Below are 17,910 nucleotides of genomic sequence, written 5' to 3' on the forward strand. Positions count from 1 at the left end.
ATGCCCACGTCACTTCCTCCACCAATCAGAATGAGGGTCCGGGTTCAGGAAGACGTCTTCCTGATCCCAGTTCCACAAAGGTCGGTGAAAAGTTTTAAGTTTGAGCAGTACATAAAAATAAATCCCAATCTGATTGGTATAGTGTTTTTTTGTTGTTGTTGTTGTTGTTGTTGTTGTTTTTAATTTCTGTTTAATCGCCGGTCATTGCTCTGCATCCCAGTGAGGCCAACTCCTGCTCTGTGTCGTGGCTGTGTGAGCAGGCAGCTCAGCGTTACTACCAGAAATGTGGCCTCCTGCCTCGTCTCTCTCTGCAGAAAGAAGGCGCTCTGCTCTCCCCGCAGGACCAGCTACTGGCCGTCCTGCACACAAATGAAGAGGTGAGGTTGGATTTAAAAAAAAAAAAAACCCACAGTGACAAGAGGACAGCTATGACTGTGAAACAGCTTGCATGTCAGCCAGTGAGCATACTCCTTTTCTTAGGCAAAGTATGGCCCAAATTCATAAAATAGACTTTCTCATAGACACAGAGGTCTTTTCATTAAATCACTGATAGAAGGAATGGAGGTTCTAGGTCCTTCCACAATGACTTCATCTTTCTTACCCAGATGAGGCGTGCAGGTTTTAGACTGTATGATTCTGGTAAGAAGGTGAAGGGCTGATTATGTTAACAAGCTGCCTGAGAAACTACAATCTGAGAAACTGTAAAGATTAGAACCATTTCTATTACCAGACTGGATGCTGACTTGCTTTTGGAGCCAGCTTCCAGAAGACACTGAAGGAATCACAGTTTTTGGGATTGAATCCTTGGCTTCACTTTCCCGCACCAGTGCAGGATAACTGATGGGTTTGTGTTGCGGGTTCTGGCTGACGTTTGCTCGTGGGGATCTCCCTCCTCTCCCTGAGCGATACAAGAAGGCCTGTCAAAGTCTAGCAGTGGGTGAGCAACACAGAGGAAATGCATTATAAAACGGACACATGTGCATTCTTGTATTCTGTTATGAAGTACCATCTCTTTCTACCTGTAGATGAGAACAAGCGTGTCTCCCGGCTATGTGAGGTTCGGGACCGGGGTTCCTCCGTGTCAGGACTCCAAATGTCTCGGTTTGGCCGCCTCTTCCCTCAGCCCGCTCCTCCGTGCCCTAAAACTTCAGGCCAGCCTCACGGAGCTGCGAATTTCTGGAAACCGTATGTATGACGACCTTCTCCCTGAGCTGATTGCCACAACGCTCACCATGCCTCGTCTGCAGCTGCTGGACATTTCTGCCAACTGCATTACAGGGGACGGCCTGGAGAAGGCTGTAAATGCTTTAAAGGGACAGAGTGCACCTGCATTCCCGGTAAGGGCCTCAGCTAGCCAATAGTGGCAGCTCCAGGTTTACCATCTAACCTGTATTTAAGTACCTCTGGTCTTAATAACTACCTTAGATCTTAATAACAAGCTAACCTGATTCATATCAATGATATCTGTCAGAGAGAATTGGCTCTCGTGATCATTTGCTTTTTCTGCTCGTTTCCACTCAAAGTGCCTGGAGGAGCTGGACCTCAGTATGAACCCACTGGGGGACGGCGTGTCTGAGTCTCTGTCCTGTCTGCTGTCCTGCTGCCCTGTGCTAGCCAAGCGGTCTCTGCAGGTCTCACTGCTCATTTCCTTCAGCAGCATCGACTGCTGCTAGCCAGCGCGCTCACAGGTGACTCTCTAACAAGCAGCTGACTGAAGCCTTAAGCTTCACTGAACTCCCATCCATAAGCAAAACTGCAACTAACTTTACATCTTCTGAACGTTCAGGCACAGGCCATTTGAAAGCAGTGTGCCTGTCCCTCAATCCCCTGGGCTCCACCGGCTTTGAGCTGGTGTTAAAGACTCTGCCCCTCCACTGCCTCACACACGTGGACCTGTCAGCTGTCTGCAGAGGGCCTGCTGATTACCCGGCACTGGAACACCTCGCCAAAGTCCTGTCACAGGTGTGCACGCAAAAATCATGCAATGTCATTTATTGTCGAAAGATATAATTGTGCAATCAGGTTAAGACTTTTGTGTTTTTGCAGGACGAGTGCTCTCTGACCCACCTCAGCCTGGCTGCAAATGGGCTGACAGACAGCAGTGTAGCTACCTTGGCGAGGTGTGTGTGTGTGTGTGTGTGTGTGTGAGGGCGTCATTTCTACGGCTCAGTTATTACTCATGTTAGTGGGGCTTTGCCTTTGTTTAAATTGTCACTCTTTACTGGCCTGTTGGACTTTTTCTTATTATTTCACAGGTGCCTCTCGTCGTGTCCCACACTGGTGAGTCTGAATCTGTCAGGAAATCCGTCTGTTACATCAGTGGGACTTCACAACATCCTGGCGTCTGTCAGAGAGGCCCGTCGACCACTGACACTTCTAAACCTCGAAGGTATGTCTGAACTTGGAGATACTCCATGGAGTTCCTTTTTTTTTCTAAAGCTATTCTTAGATTCACCGTTTCACACTAATTCACAATTTGGATTTCTTTGATGTTTTTATCACTTGTGCAAAGTTGTACTTGGCAACAGTTTCTTTCTTGCTATCAGTGCGTTTCCTTTTGACGCATTTCTAAGTTTGAACATTTAGTATGTATGCACAGAGGTGTTACATGATGATTACACACACAGACATTACAATATAGAAGTGTGGTTTAAAGATTTAAAAAAAAGATTAGCTGTGAATTTATTTTCCATTTTATGGAGCAGAAAACATTGCTGAATGCTAGCTAACAGGCTACATTTGGATGTCAAATATTTATAGGGGGGAAAATGGAAATTATGGATATGAAATAAAATGATTCTTTGTTGCTTAACCTGCAGGTTGTCAGGTCTCTGGCCCCTGGGAGAGTCAAGACCTGGACAGTTTGTCAGAGCTGGTCCAGGATATCCGTCTTTGCTCTCAGACCCTCAACAAGCTGGACCGACAGACCTTGAAGCAGAGCTGGGACAGGACTCAGTCACACGGACACTTTCTCGACCGAAACTCCAAGTGCCTCCTCTCTGCCACCTCTACTTGAGGGTGGCAGGTGTGTTCATAATAAATAATTAATAATGAATTATTAATTTCCTAATAATTCATAATAAAAGTGGTCATTTTTATAAACATTTTGTTTAATGAGGCTACACCAAAAAGAAACAAGATAAAAACAAAATAAAGTGACATGGCGTCCACCGACAGTCTGTGGATAGCTTGTGTTTTATGCATTTTTGTCTGCCTTATTTATACATGTAAAGCTCTGTATCTGTATAAAGAGTTTGTGTTAGTGTGTGAGAGGTTTTGTGTCACAATGGTCCTGTTTTGTAGGATTTGATTTAAAAAAACAAACATAATTAAAGTAACCAACGATGCTATACGTTGACATCGTTCTTTCACTGTAAGACAAAGCAGGCTATGGTGAATAATCACAGCGATTTTCAGCTCTGAAGAAATCTATCTAGGAGCTATGACAGTGTAAAGACACCCTGCAATTTTAAATGTGTGGCGACATTTGAATGAGGCGCGTACCAGTAGAGGGAGCCAACGCACCACGAATGGTACACAGCCACAGATGCGCTTTGTGCAATGTATTTGTGACATGCAGGAGTGTCCGCAAAGAAATGTGGATAAGTTGTAAATCAAAAGCTAAAGAGCTCATTCTTGCACTGTTTTGATCAGAACACACGTGGGAATGTTCAAGTGTTGAGAATTTGTAATTATAAAGTGAATTAGGGAACGATATTAGATACTGCCACTGGCTAGATTTCAACCTGGGTCTCTCGCTCCCAAAGCGCGTTCTCTACGCCGCGGCCTGCCCTATAATATATTTCAAGCGTTTACCACAACTGAGAGGTGAAAACTGCCGTTTCTTCGTCTTACAAAATGTTCTGTAACTCCAAAAGTACACGGACTGTCGACATCATTCTTTCACTGTAACAATCAGCAGGCTTTAATAAAAAAGGAAAAAAAAAATCAAGGCGGTTTTCAGGTCTCTAAAGAAAAATACATCTAGGAGATATGAGGAGTTGAAAACGCCTCTGTTACAGAATTTCAGCTGTCATTTTCACTCAAGTCTCCATAGACTTTGAATGTGGACATTTTTTAACTGTGTTGCTTCGAGGCCATTTGCGAGAAAACGGCAACTCCTACAATAATGACAGTGCCATTTTGTTAAAGGCAAGAAAAATACCTACATTTTGATGTATAATTTGTGTTAATGAAGGCAAAATTGAGCGTTTGTTCGGACATGAAGAAGAGATTGAGAAAGCGACAATGCATGGTGTGTTTGGCGTCCATAGCAACCATAACAACCAATATTGATTGATGGAAGAGATTTTGAGACAGGGGTAAAAAAAAAAAAAAAAAGGCAGAGAGAGCCCATTCTGTAGGCTCGCCTGTAGGCTTCTAGCAAGCGTAGCAAGTGAATTTCAGAGCCAGGGATTTTTTTTTTTTTTTTTTTTTTTTTTTTTTTTTTTGTGTCCCCAGCATATGGTCCGCATGGGATTCGAACCACTGCCCTCTGTCCTCAATCTCTGCCATAGGGCCTGTCACGTTCCCATGAGCCACTCGGCGGCCCGGAATGACAGGGCAAAAGTGCTATATTTAAAGTGCACACCTGCGCAGCCGCACCCCAATTTTCGGCTCTTTTTCATTAGCTGGACACCAGGCCTTATCTAGTCAGCCGTTCCAACCACATCCCTGCCAATGTGTGCCTACGTCAAGCCGCATACAAGTGTAACGCTCACAATTTTCTGCTATCACTCTAAGGCAACTTAAGTGTTAGTGACGTCACACCTATGCGCCACTGCCCTCTGTGGAGAATGGGAGAAATGTGCTTGCACCTCAACCTATGGACTCAGACGGACATTCAATCATCATCTTCCTCACTCAAGGTAACCTTATGGCTTGTAGGAACACTGCACGTGTATGATAAGACTGTAGCCGTTCAACCGGCCCTCGTAAGGTTGCTGAAGACAGTGAACACCGTGGAATTCTCAGTATCACTGTGGCCCTGGGTTTTTCCACTGTCCTGCTAAGTGCTTATGTAATTGTAACCAACATAGGAGAGAGACGTAACATCGTGGAAGAGACATAAAGTGAGTAAAAACGATCTAAATGCATTTAGAATATATTTAGAACTACAAATTACACTTTTCTTAGCAATTATTGTTTTTTATGTCAAGCTTCAAGCTAGCTTCTTTATTGGGGCTTGGGACCAGCAAAAGTGACCCGAAATTTGGTCTTTAAGTCTGGTCATTAGCATGTCTGGACCCAAACTACACTGCAGGTCCCAAAGTCAAATGATCACTGAGAGTTAAAAATCTGTCTGAAGTTAGAAGTTAGCAGAGAGTTAGCTCACTAGTTTCCGTCTAAATATAATATACCAGGTTCTGACTGAGGGATTTCTAAAACAAATTAAAAGGCACAGCTCTGCTATCACTTCTGACATACATGAAGACAGGAAAGTAAGCAGCAGTGATGTTTGTAGGGTTACTGAAGTTTGGCTTGCTGGTATATAGTGATGTGCTATGTGACTAGCGAAACAGCTATGTTAGCATAACATTAACACAGTGATGAAGGGGAACTTTTTTCCACTGGATAAGAATTAAGGTGAGGGTTCCCGATGGTTAGGGACAAATGCAGTGGCATGGCAGGATGCTGTAAACGGACCAAACTTCAGTCAAGAGAACAACTGAGATAATCCATCCACATACAGGTTAGTCATTAATGTGCTGCTGCATTGCCTGGGCTGTAGTTACATGGTAAGGTTTTAAAAACTGAGCTTTAAAATGAATAGTTGTAATAAAAACTGAGAGAGGCCGACAGTGATCACTTACTTTTTGTAAGGGGCTTGTTGAGATTAAATAGAACAAGTTACAAAGCATTAAAACATGTTAAAAACACAACAGCCTTATTAAACGCAGAGTAGTTTGGGCCCAGAAGTAGGATTGATCACGTCATCACTTAAAGACCGGATAGACACATGGTGGAGTTACTTTGTTGTGTTTGTGTGTGTTTTTAAGTAGTTTTAAACTTTGTGATCCACAACAGGTAACAGTAAAAGATGAACATTTTTAAGCATAATGCTGTTACCAAACTACATTAATGGCCCAAAAACAGACCATAGAAAAAACCGTGGCTATGTGAAAAAAAATGATGACAACTAGTCCTAATTCAGGCTAATTGTTTTTTTGTTTTTTTGTTTTGTTTTTTTCCGACATCCCTCCACACACACAGGCTGTGCTGGCTCACAGAAAGAGTGGGTCATCAACATTATCAGGCAGCTGGTGTTCATAGCAAGCCTCACCAGACAGCTTCAGTCCATATCGGATGTACAGGATGGAGTTAAGGCTCTGCAAGGACATCTGATTTGTAAGTTTGCTTTTTACCACACTCATCTGGGCCAAGAGTAGAGGAAACTGCCTTATCTTCTGCAGCTGGAATTCAAAACAAGTATTTGAACTCGGACACGGCCTGCAGATTAGACTGGGTTTGTTTGGTTTTTCTTTTTTGTGCTTTTCCCACTTTTCTAGCTTGTTGTGCCCTTTTTCTTTCAGGATCTGCAGTTTCCTCCCTGTCCAGTAGAGGCCTCTCTCAGAGAAAGAACAGCTTGGGGATGCAGATGATGACGATTGGAGATCAGACACACCGCCCCCACCTCTCCTTATCCATGCTTAGGTCAGAAGTGGAATGCTCTTTTGCTGTTTGTTAGTTACGGATGGAGTAACACTAACTAAGGAAATACACACAACACAGTGATTGTGAATAAGTCACTCCAAGTGTGAAAAGGTGATAGTCAGAGTGAGACTACACATGAATTATTCAGGAAATGCACACTCAGTGAGAGAATAACTATAATTCAGTGTCACTAGGGGATATAACTTGAAGATGATGTGTCTTCATTTCTGATTCATTTTGAACAGTGATGAATGTGGAAGTAAATGAGCGCGAGCTGATCAAAACGGGCGAGCTGTTTTTACATATTTCTGCAGCCTGGATGCCGTGGGCTTTGTCCAGGAGTAAAAGATGACATCGCCCATTTCGGATCTTATATATAGTTATACCTTGGTGTTTTGTAGCATCACCTGACAAACTTTTACTTTCCTGATGTTTAGACTTTCTGATCCCTCCACAGACTCTGCTTTGTCTTTCTACAAAGAGTTGACGACATTAAATACAGATGTTTTAACAGTGCTTGAATGTTTTATTTTGTTTACTCTAGCCTCCAACTCAAACTTTGGTTGCTCCTATGCCCACGTCACTTCCTCCACCAATCAGAATGAGGGTCCGGGTTCAGGAAGACGTCTTCCTGATCCCAGTTCCACAAAGGTCGGTGAAAAGTTTTAAGTTTGAGCAGTACATAAAAATAAATCCCAATCTGATTGGTATAGTGTTTTTTTGTTGTTGTTGTTGTTGTTGTTTTTAATTTCTGTTTAATCGCCGGTCATTGCTCTGCATCCCAGTGAGGCCAACTCCTGCTCTGTGTCGTGGCTGTGTGAGCAGGCAGCTCAGCGTTACTACCAGAAATGTGGCCTCCTGCCTCGTCTCTCTCTGCAGAAAGAAGGCGCTCTGCTCTCCCCGCAGGACCAGCTACTGGCCGTCCTGCACACAAATGAAGAGGTGAGGTTGGATTAAAAAAAAAAACAAACCCCACAGTGACAAGAGGACGGCTATGACTGTGAAACAGCTTGCATGTCAGCCAGTGAGCATACTCCTTTTCTTAGGCAAAGTATGGCCCAAATTCATAAAATAGACTTTCTCATAGACACAGAGGTCTTTTCATTAAATCACTGATAGAAGGAATGGAGGTTCTAGGTCCTTCCACAATGACTTCATCTTTCTTACCCAGATGAGGCGTGCAGGTTTTAGACTGTATGATTCTGGTAAGAAGGTGAAGGGCTGATTATGTTAACAAGCTGCCTGAGAAACTACAATCTGAGAAACTGTAAAGATTAGAACCATTTCTATTACCAGACTGGATGCTGACTTGCTTTTGGAGCCAGCTTCCAGAAGACACTGAAGGAATCACAGTTTTTGGGATTGAATCCTTGGCTTCACTTTCCCGCACCAGTGCAGGATAACTGATGGGTTTGTGTTGCGGGTTCTGGCTGACGTTTGCTCGTGGGGATCTCCCTCCTCTCCCTGAGCGATACAAGAAGGCCTGTCAAAGTCTAGCAGTGGGTGAGCAACACAGAGGAAATGCATTATAAAACGGACACATGTGCATTCTTGTATTCTGTTATGAAGTACCATCTCTTTCTACCTGTAGATGAGAACAAGCGTGTCTCCCGGCTATGTGAGGTTCGGGACCGGGGTTCCTCCGTGTCAGGACTCCAAATGTCTCGGTTTGGCCGCCTCTTCCCTCAGCCCGCTCCTCCGTGCCCTAAAACTTCAGGCCAGCCTCACGGAGCTGCGAATTTCTGGAAACCGTATGTATGACGACCTTCTCCCTGAGCTGATTGCCACAACGCTCACCATGCCTCGTCTGCAGCTGCTGGACATTTCTGCCAACTGCATTACAGGGGACGGCCTGGAGAAGGCTGTAAATGCTTTAAAGGGACAGAGTGCACCTGCATTCCCGGTAAGGGCCTCAGCTAGCCAATAGTGGCAGCTCCAGGTTTACCATCTAACCTGTATTTAAGTACCTCTGGTCTTAATAACTACCTTAGATCTTAATAACAAGCTAACCTGATTCATATCAATGATATCTGTCAGAGAGAATTGGCTCTCGTGATCATTTGCTTTTTCTGCTCGTTTCCACTCAAAGTGCCTGGAGGAGCTGGACCTCAGTATGAACCCACTGGGGGACGGCGTGTCTGAGTCTCTGTCCTGTCTGCTGTCCTGCTGCCCTGTGCTAGCCAAGCGGTCTCTGCAGGTCTCACTGCTCATTTCCTTCAGCAGCATCGACTGCTGCTAGCCAGCGCGCTCACAGGTGACTCTCTAACAAGCAGCTGACTGAAGCCTTAAGCTTCACTGAACTCCCATCCATAAGCAAAACTGCAACTAACTTTACATCTTCTGAACGTTCAGGCACAGGCCATTTGAAAGCAGTGTGCCTGTCCCTCAATCCCCTGGGCTCCACCGGCTTTGAGCTGGTGTTAAAGACTCTGCCCCTCCACTGCCTCACACACGTGGACCTGTCAGCTGTCTGCAGAGGGCCTGCTGATTACCCGGCACTGGAACACCTCGCCAAAGTCCTGTCACAGGTGTGCACGCAAAAATCATGCAATGTCATTTATTGTCGAAAGATATAATTGTGCAATCAGGTTAAGACTTTTGTGTTTTTGCAGGACGAGTGCTCTCTGACCCACCTCAGCCTGGCTGCAAATGGGCTGACAGACAGCAGTGTAGCTACCTTGGCGAGGTGTGTGTGTGTGTGTGTGTGTGTGTGTGTGTGTGGGCGTCATTTCTACGGCTCAGTTATTACTCATGTTAGTGGGGCTTTGCCTTTGTTTAAATTGTCACTCTTTACTGGCCTGTTGGACTTTTTCTTATTATTTCACAGGTGCCTCTCGTCGTGTCCCACACTGGTGAGTCTGAATCTGTCAGGAAATCCGTCTGTTACATCAGTGGGACTTCACAACATCCTGGCGTCTGTCAGAGAGGCCCGTCGACCACTGACACTTCTAAACCTCGAAGGTATGTCTGAACTTGGAGATACTCCATGGAGTTCCTTTTTTTTTCTAAAGCTATTCTTAGATTCACTGTTTCACACTAATTCACAATTTGGATTTCTTTGATGTTTTTATCACCTGTGCAAAGTTGTACTTGGCAACAGTTTCTTTCTTGCTATCAGTGCGTTTCCTTTTGACGCATTTCTAAGTTTGAACATTTAGTATGTATGCACAGAGGTGTTACATGATGATTACACACACAGACATTACAATATAGAAGTGTGGTTTAAAGATTTAAAAAAAAGATTAGCTGTGAATTAATTTTCCATTTTATGGAGCAGAAAACATTGCTGAACGCTAGCTAACAGGCTACATTTGGATGTCAAATATTTATAGGGGGGAAAATGGAAATTATGGATATGAAATAAAATGATTCTTTGTTGCTTAACCTGCAGGTTGTCAGGTCTCTGGCCCCTGGGAGAGTCAAGACCTGGACAGTTTGTCAGAGCTGGTCCAGGATATCCGTCTTTGCTCTCAGACCCTCAACAAGCTGGACCGACAGACCTTGAAGCAGAGCTGGGACAGGACTCAGTCACACGGACACTTTCTCGACCGAAACTCCAAGTGCCTCCTCTCTGCCACCTCTACTTGAGGGTGGCAGGTGTGTTCATAATAAATAATTAATAATGAATTATTAATTTCCTAATAATTCATAATAAAAGTGGTCATTTTTATAAACATTTTGTTTAATGAGGCTACACCAAAAAGAAACAAGATAAAAACAAAATAAAGTGACATGGCGTCCACCGACAGTCTGTGGATAGCTTGTGTTTTATGCATTTTTGTCTGCCTTATTTATACATGTAAAGCTCTGTATCTGTATAAAGAGTTTGTGTTAGTGTGTGAGAGGTTTTGTGTCACAATGGTCCTGTTTTGTAGGATTTGATTTAAAAAAACAAACATAATTAAAGTAACCAACGATGCTATACGTTGACATCGTTCTTTCACTGTAAGACAAAGCAGGCTATGGTGAATAATCACAGCGATTTTCAGCTCTGAAGAAATCTATCTAGGAGCTATGACAGTGTAAAGACACCCTGCAATTTTAAATGTGTGGCGACATTTGAATGAGGCGCGTACCAGTAGAGGGAGCCAACGCACCACGAATGGTACACAGCCACAGATGCGCTTTGTGCAATGTATTTGTGACATGCAGGAGTGTCCGCAAAGAAATGTGGATAAGTTGTAAATCAAAAGCTAAAGAGCTCATTCTTGCACTGTTTTGATCAGAACACACGTGGGAATGTTCAAGTGTTGAGAATTTGTAATTATAAAGTGAATTAGGGAACGATATTAGATACTGCCACTGGCTAGATTTCAACCTGGGTCTCTCGCTCCCAAAGCGCGTTCTCTACGCCGCGGCCTGCCCTATAATATATTTCAAGCGTTTACCACAACTGAGAGGTGAAAACTGCCGTTTCTTCGTCTTACAAAATGTTCTGTAACTCCAAAAGTACACGGACTGTCGACATCATTCTTTCACTGTAACAATCAGCAGGCTTTAATAAAAAAGGGAAAAAAAAAATCAAGGCGGTTTTCAGGTCTCTAAAGAAAAATACATCTAGGAGATATGAGGAGTTGAAAACGCCTCTGTTACAGAATTTCAGCTGTCATTTTCACTCAAGTCTCCATAGACTTTGAATGTGGACATTTTTTAACTGTGTTGCTTCGAGGCCATTTGCGAGAAAACGGCAACTCCTACAATAATGACAGTGCCATTTTGTTAAAGGCAAGAAAAATACCTACATTTTGATGTATAATTTGTGTTAATGAAGGCAAAATTGAGCGTTTGTTCGGACATGAAGAAGAGATTGAGAAAGCGACAATGCATGGTGTGTTTGGCGTCCATAGCAACCATAACAACCAATATTGATTGATGGAAGAGATTTTGAGACAGGGGTAAAAAAAAAAAAAAAAAGGCAGAGAGAGCCCATTCTGTAGGCTCGCTTGTAGGCTTCTAGCAAGCGAATTTCAGAGCCAGGGATTTTTTTTTTTTTTTTTTTTTTTTGTGTCCCCAGCATATGGTCCGCATGGGATTCGAACCACTGCCCTCTGTCCTCAATCTCTGCCATGGGGCCTGTCACGTTCCCATGAGCCACTCGGCGGCCCGGAATGACAGGGCAAAAGTGCTATATTTAAAGTGCACACCTGCGCAGCCGCACCCCAATTTTCGGCTCTTTTTCATTAGCTGGACACCAGGCCTTATCTAGTCAGCCGTTCCAACCACATCCCTGCCAATGTGTGCCTACGTCAAGCCGCATACAAGTGTAACGCTCACAATTTTCTGCTATCACTCTAAGGCAACTTAAGTGTTAGTGACGTCACACCTATGCGCCACTGCCTCTGTGGAGAATGGGAGAAATGTGCTTGCACCTCAACCTATGGACTCAGACGGACATTCAATCATCATCTTCCTCACTCAAGGTAACCTTATGGCTTGTAGGAACACTGCACGTGTATGATAAGACTGTAGCCGTTCAACCGGCCCTCGTAAGGTTGCTGAAGACAGTGAACACCGTGGAATTCTCAGTATCACTGTGGCCCTGGGTTTTTCCACTGTCCTGCTAAGTGCTTATGTAATTGTAACCAACATAGGAGAGAGACGTAACATCGTGGAAGAGACATAAAGTGAGTAAAAACGATCTAAATGCATTTAGAATATATTTAGAACTACAAATTACACTTTTCTTAGCAATTATTGTTTTTTATGTCAAGCTTCAAGCTAGCTTCTTTATTGGGGCTTGGGACCAGCAAAAGTGACCCGAAATTTGGTCTTTAAGTCTGGTCATTAGCATGTCTGGACCCAAACTACACTGCAGGTCCCAAAGTCAAATGATCACTGAGAGTTAAAAATCTGTCTGAAGTTAGAAGTTAGCAGAGAGTTAGCTCACTAGTTTCCGTCTAAATATAATATACCAGGTTCTGACTGAGGGATTTCTAAAACAAATTAAAAGGCACAGCTCTGCTATCACTTCTGACATACATGAAGACAGGAAAGTAAGCAGCAGTGATGTTTGTAGGGTTACTGAAGTTTGGCTTGCTGGTATATAGTGATGTGCTATGTGACTAGCGAAACAGCTATGTTAGCATAACATTAACACAGTGATGAAGGGGAACTTTTTTCCACTGGATAAGAATTAAGGTGAGGGTTCCCGATGGTTAGGGACAAATGCAGTGGCATGGCAGGATGCTGTAAACGGACCAAACTTCAGTCAAGAGAACAACTGAGATAATCCATCCACATACAGGTTAGTCATTAATGTGCTGCTGCATTGCCTGGGCTGTAGTTACATGGTAAGGTTTTAAAAACTGAGCTTTAAAATGAATAGTTGTAATAAAAACTGAGAGAGGCCGACAGTGATCACTTACTTTTTGTAAGGGGCTTGTTGAGATTAAATAGAACAAGTTACAAAGCATTAAAACATGTTAAAAACACAACAGCCTTATTAAACGCAGAGTAGTTTGGGCCCAGAAGTAGGATTGATCACGTCATCACTTAAAGACCGGATAGACACATGGTGGAGTTACTTTGTTGTGTTTGTGTGTGTTTTTAAGTAGTTTTAAACTTTGTGATCCACAACAGGTAACAGTAAAAGATGAACATTTTTAAGCATAATGCTGTTACCAAACTACATTAATGGCCCAAAAACAGACCATAGAAAAAACCGTGGCTATGTGAAAAAAAATGATGACAACTAGTCCTAATTCAGGCTAATTGTTTTTTTGTTTTTTTGTTTTGTTTTTTTCCGACATCCCTCCACACACACAGGCTGTGCTGGCTCACAGAAAGAGTGGGTCATCAACATTATCAGGCAGCTGGTGTTCATAGCAAGCCTCACCAGACAGCTTCAGTCCATATCGGATGTACAGGATGGAGTTAAGGCTCTGCAAGGACATCTGATTTGTAAGTTTGCTTTTTACCACACTCATCTGGGCCAAGAGTAGAGGAAACTGCCTTATCTTCTGCAGCTGGAATTCAAAACAAGTATTTGAACTCGGACACGGCCTGCAGATTAGACTGGGTTTGTTTGGTTTTTCTTTTTCGTGCTTTTCCCACTTTTCTAGCTTGTTGTGCCCTTTTTCTTTCAGGATCTGCAGTTTCCTCCCTGTCCAGTAGAGGCCTCTCTCAGAGAAAGAACAGCTTGGGGATGCAGATGATGACGATTGGAGATCAGACACACCGCCCCCACCTCTCCTTATCCATGCTTAGGTCAGAAGTGGAATGCTCTTTTGCTGTTTGTTAGTTACGGATGGAGTAACACTAACTAAGGAAATACACACAACACAGTGATTGTGAATAAGTCACTCCAAGTGTGAAAAGGTGATAGTCAGAGTGAGACTACACATGAATTATTCAGGAAATGCACACTCAGTGAGAGAATAACTATAATTCAGTGTCACTAGGGGATATAACTTGAAGATGATGTGTCTTCATTTCTGATTCATTTTGAACAGTGATGAATGTGGAAGTAAATGAGCGCGAGCTGATCAAAACGGGCGAGCTGTTTTTACATATTTCTGCAGCCTGGATGCCGTGGGCTTTGTCCAGGAGTAAAAGATGACATCGCCCATTTCGGATCTTATATATAGTTATACCTTGGTGTTTTGTAGCATCACCTGACAAACTTTTACTTTCCTGATGTTTAGACTTTCTGATCCCTCCACAGACTCTGCTTTGTCTTTCTACAAAGAGTTGACGACATTAAATACAGATGTTTTAACAGTGCTTGAATGTTTTATTTTGTTTACTCTAGCCTCCAACTCAAACTTTGGTTGCTCCTATGCCCACGTCACTTCCTCCACCAATCAGAATGAGGGTCCGGGTTCAGGAAGACGTCTTCCTGATCCCAGTTCCACAAAGGTCGGTGAAAAGTTTTAAGTTTGAGCAGTACATAAAAATAAATCCCAATCTGATTGGTATAGTGTTTTTTTTTTGTTGTTGTTGTTGTTGTTGTTTTTAATTTCTGTTTAATCACCGGTCATTGCTCTGCATCCCAGTGAGGCCAACTCCTGCTCTGTGTCGTGGCTGTGTGAGCAGGCAGCTCAGCGTTACTACCAGAAATGTGGCCTCCTGCCTCGTCTCTCTCTGCAGAAAGAAGGCGCTCTGCTCTCCCCGCAGGACCAGCTACTGGCCGTCCTGCACACAAATGAAGAGGTGAGGTTGGATTTAAAAAAAAAAAAAAAACAACCCACAGTGACAAGAGGACAGCTATGACTGTGAAACAGCTTGCATGTCAGCCAGTGAGCATACTCCTTTTCTTAGGCAAAGTATGGCCCAAATTCATAAAATAGACTTTCTCATAGACACAGAGGTCTTTTCATTAAATCACTGATAGAAGGAATGGAGGTTCTAGGTCCTTCCACAATGACTTCATCTTTCTTACCCAGATGAGGCGTGCAGGTTTTAGACTGTATGATTCTGGTAAGAAGGCGAAGGGCTGATTATGTTAACAAGCTGCCTGAGAAACTACAATCTGAGAAACTGTAAAGATTAGAACCATTTCTATTACCAGACTGGATGCTGACTTGCTTTTGGAGCCAGCTTCCAGAAGACACTGAAGGAATCACAGTTTTTGGGATTGAATCCTTGGCTTCACTTTCCCGCACCAGTGCAGGATAACTGATGGGTTTGTGTTGTGGGTTCTGGCTGACGTTTGCTCGTGGGGATCTCCCTCCTCTCCCTGAGCGATACAAGAAGGCCTGTCAAAGTCTAGCAGTGGGTGAGCAACACAGAGGAAATGCATTATAAAACGGACACATGTGCATTCTTGTATTCTGTTATGAAGTACCATCTCTTTCTACCTGTAGATGAGAACAAGCGTGTCTCCCGGCTATGTGAGGTTCGGGACCGGGGTTCCTCCGTGTCAGGACTCCAAATGTCTCGGTTTGGCCGCCTCTTCCCTCAGCCCGCTCCTCCGTGCCCTAAAACTTCAGGCCAGCCTCACGGAGCTGCGAATTTCTGGAAACCGTATGTCTGACGACCTTCTCCCTGAGCTGATTGCCACAACGCTCACCATGCCTCGTCTGCAGCTGCTGGACATTTCTGCCAACTGCGTTACAGGGGACGGCCTGGAGAAGGCTGTAAATGCTTTAAAGGGACAGAGTGCACCTGCATTCCCGGCAAGGGCCTCAGCTAGCCAATAGTGGCAGCTCCAGGTTTACCATCTAACCTGTATTTAAGTACCTCTGGTCTTAATAACTACCTTAGATCTTAATAACAAGCTAACCTGATTCATATCAATGATATCTGTCAGAGAGAATTGGCTCTCGTGATCATTTGCTTTTTCTGCTCGTTTCCACTCAAAGTGCCTGGAGGAGCTGGACCTCAGTATGAACCCACTGGGGGACGGCGTGTCTGAGTCTCTGTCCTGTCTGCTGTCCTGCTGCCCTGTGCTAGCCAAGCGGTCTCTGCAGGTCTCACTGCTCATTTCCTTCAGCAGCATCGACTGCTGCTAGCCAGCGCGCTCACAGGTGACTCTCTAACAAGCAGCTGACTGAAGCCTTAAGCTTCACTGAACTCCCATCCATAAGCAAAACTGCAACTAACTTTACATCTTCTGAACGTTCAGGCACAGGCCATTTGAAAGCAGTGTGCCTGTCCCTCAATCCCCTGGGCTCCACCGGCTTTGAGCTGGTGTTAAAGACTCTGCCCCTCCACTGCCTCACACACGTGGACCTGTCAGCTGTCTGCAGAGGGCCTGCTGATTACCCGGCACTGGAACACCTCGCCAAAGTCCTGTCACAGGTGTGCACGCAAAAATCATGCAATGTCATTTATTGTCGAAAGATATAATTGTGCAATCAGGTTAAGACTTTTGTGTTTTTGCAGGACGAGTGCTCTCTGACCCACCTCAGCCTGGCTGCAAATGGGCTGACAGACAGCAGTGTAGCTACCTTGGCGAGGTGTGTGTGTGTGTGTGTGTGTGTGAGGGCGTCATTTCTACGGCTCAGTTATTACTCATGTTAGTGGGGCTTTGCCTTTGTTTAAATTGTCACTCTTTACTGGCCTGTTGGACTTTTTCTTATTATTTCACAGGTGCCTCTCGTCATGTCCCACACTGGTGAGTCTGAATCTGTCAGGAAATCCGTCTGTTACATCAGTGGGACTTCACAACATCCTGGCGTCTGTCAGAGAGGCCCGTCGACCACTGACACTTCTAAACCTCGAAGGTATGTCTGAACTTGGAGATACTCCATGGAGTTCCTTTTTTTTTCTAAAGCTATTCTTAGATTCACCGTTTCACACTAATTCACAATTTGGATTTCTTTGATGTTTTTATCACCTGTGCAAAGTTTTATTTGGCAACAGTTTCTTTCTTGCTATCAGTGCGTTTCCTTTTGACGCATTTCTAAGTTTGAACATTTAGTATGTATGCACAGAGGTGTTACATGATGATTACACACACAGACATTACAATATAGAAGTGTGGTTTAAAGATTTAAAAAAAAGATTAGCTGTGAATTAATTTTCCATTTTATGGAGCAGAAAACATTGCTGAATGCTAGCTAACAGGCTACATTTGGATGTCAAATATTTATAGGGGGGAAAATGGAAATTATGGATATGAAATAAAATGATTCTTTGTTGCTTAACCTGCAGGTTGTCAGGTCTCTGGCCCCTGGGAGAGTCAAGACCTGGACAGTTTGTCAGAGCTGGTCCAGGATATCCGTCTTTGCTCTCAGACCCTCAACAAGCTGGACCGACAGACCTTGAAGCAGAGCTGGGACAGGACTCAGTCACACGGACACTTTCTCGACCGAAACTCCAAGTGCCTCCTCTCTGCCACCTCTACTTGAGGGTGGCAGGTGTGTTCATAATAAATAATTAATAATGAATTATTAATTTCCTAATAATTCATAATAAAAGTGGTCATTTTTATAAACATTTTGTTTAATGAGGCTACACCAAAAAGAAACAAGATAAAAACAAAATAAAGTGACATGGCGTCCACCGACAGTCTGTGGATAGCTTGTGTTTTATGCATTTTTGTCTGCCTTATTTATACATGTAAAGCTCTGTATCTGTATAAAGAGTTTGTGTTAGTGTGTGAGAGGTTTTGTGTCACAATGGTCCTGTTTTGTAGGATTTGATTTAAAAAAACAAACATAATTAAAGTAACCAACGATGCTATACGTTGACATCGTTCTTTCACTGTAAGACAAAGCAGGCTATGGTGAATAATCACAGCGATTTTCAGCTCTGAAGAAATCTATCTAGGAGCTATGACAGTGTAAAGACACCCTGCAATTTTAAATGTGT

General features: G+C 43.6%; 2 long non-coding RNA genes and 2 pseudogenes across 2 annotated transcripts; all 4 read left to right on the forward strand.

Moving 5' to 3' along the window:
* On the forward strand, positions 1 to 2,482 carry LOC146684389 (tonsoku-like protein; annotated as a pseudogene).
* A 1,864-nt stretch (positions 2,483 to 4,346) lies between these two features.
* Positions 4,347 to 7,623, forward strand: LOC146684390 (uncharacterized). Its single transcript, XR_014917264.1, has 3 exons — positions 4,347 to 6,348; positions 6,534 to 7,305; positions 7,440 to 7,623. It is a non-coding gene; the product is annotated as an uncharacterized LOC146684390 (long non-coding RNA).
* Positions 7,624 to 7,850: 227 nt separating this feature from the next.
* LOC146684391 (tonsoku-like protein) lies at positions 7,851 to 9,653 on the forward strand (annotated as a pseudogene).
* Positions 9,654 to 14,835: 5,182 nt separating this feature from the next.
* LOC146684392 (uncharacterized) lies at positions 14,836 to 16,926 on the forward strand. Its single transcript, XR_014917266.1, has 3 exons — positions 14,836 to 15,370; positions 15,459 to 16,553; positions 16,687 to 16,926. It is a non-coding gene; the product is annotated as an uncharacterized LOC146684392 (long non-coding RNA).
* Positions 16,927 to 17,910: the final 984 nt, after the last annotated feature.

Source organism: Copadichromis virginalis, linkage group LG20 (assembly GCF_057382275.1).
Source record: "Copadichromis virginalis isolate Kocher_CV1m ecotype Utaka linkage group LG20, C_Virginalis_male_GT1.1, whole genome shotgun sequence".
Classification (NCBI taxonomy): Eukaryota; Metazoa; Chordata; class Actinopteri; order Cichliformes; family Cichlidae; genus Copadichromis; species Copadichromis virginalis.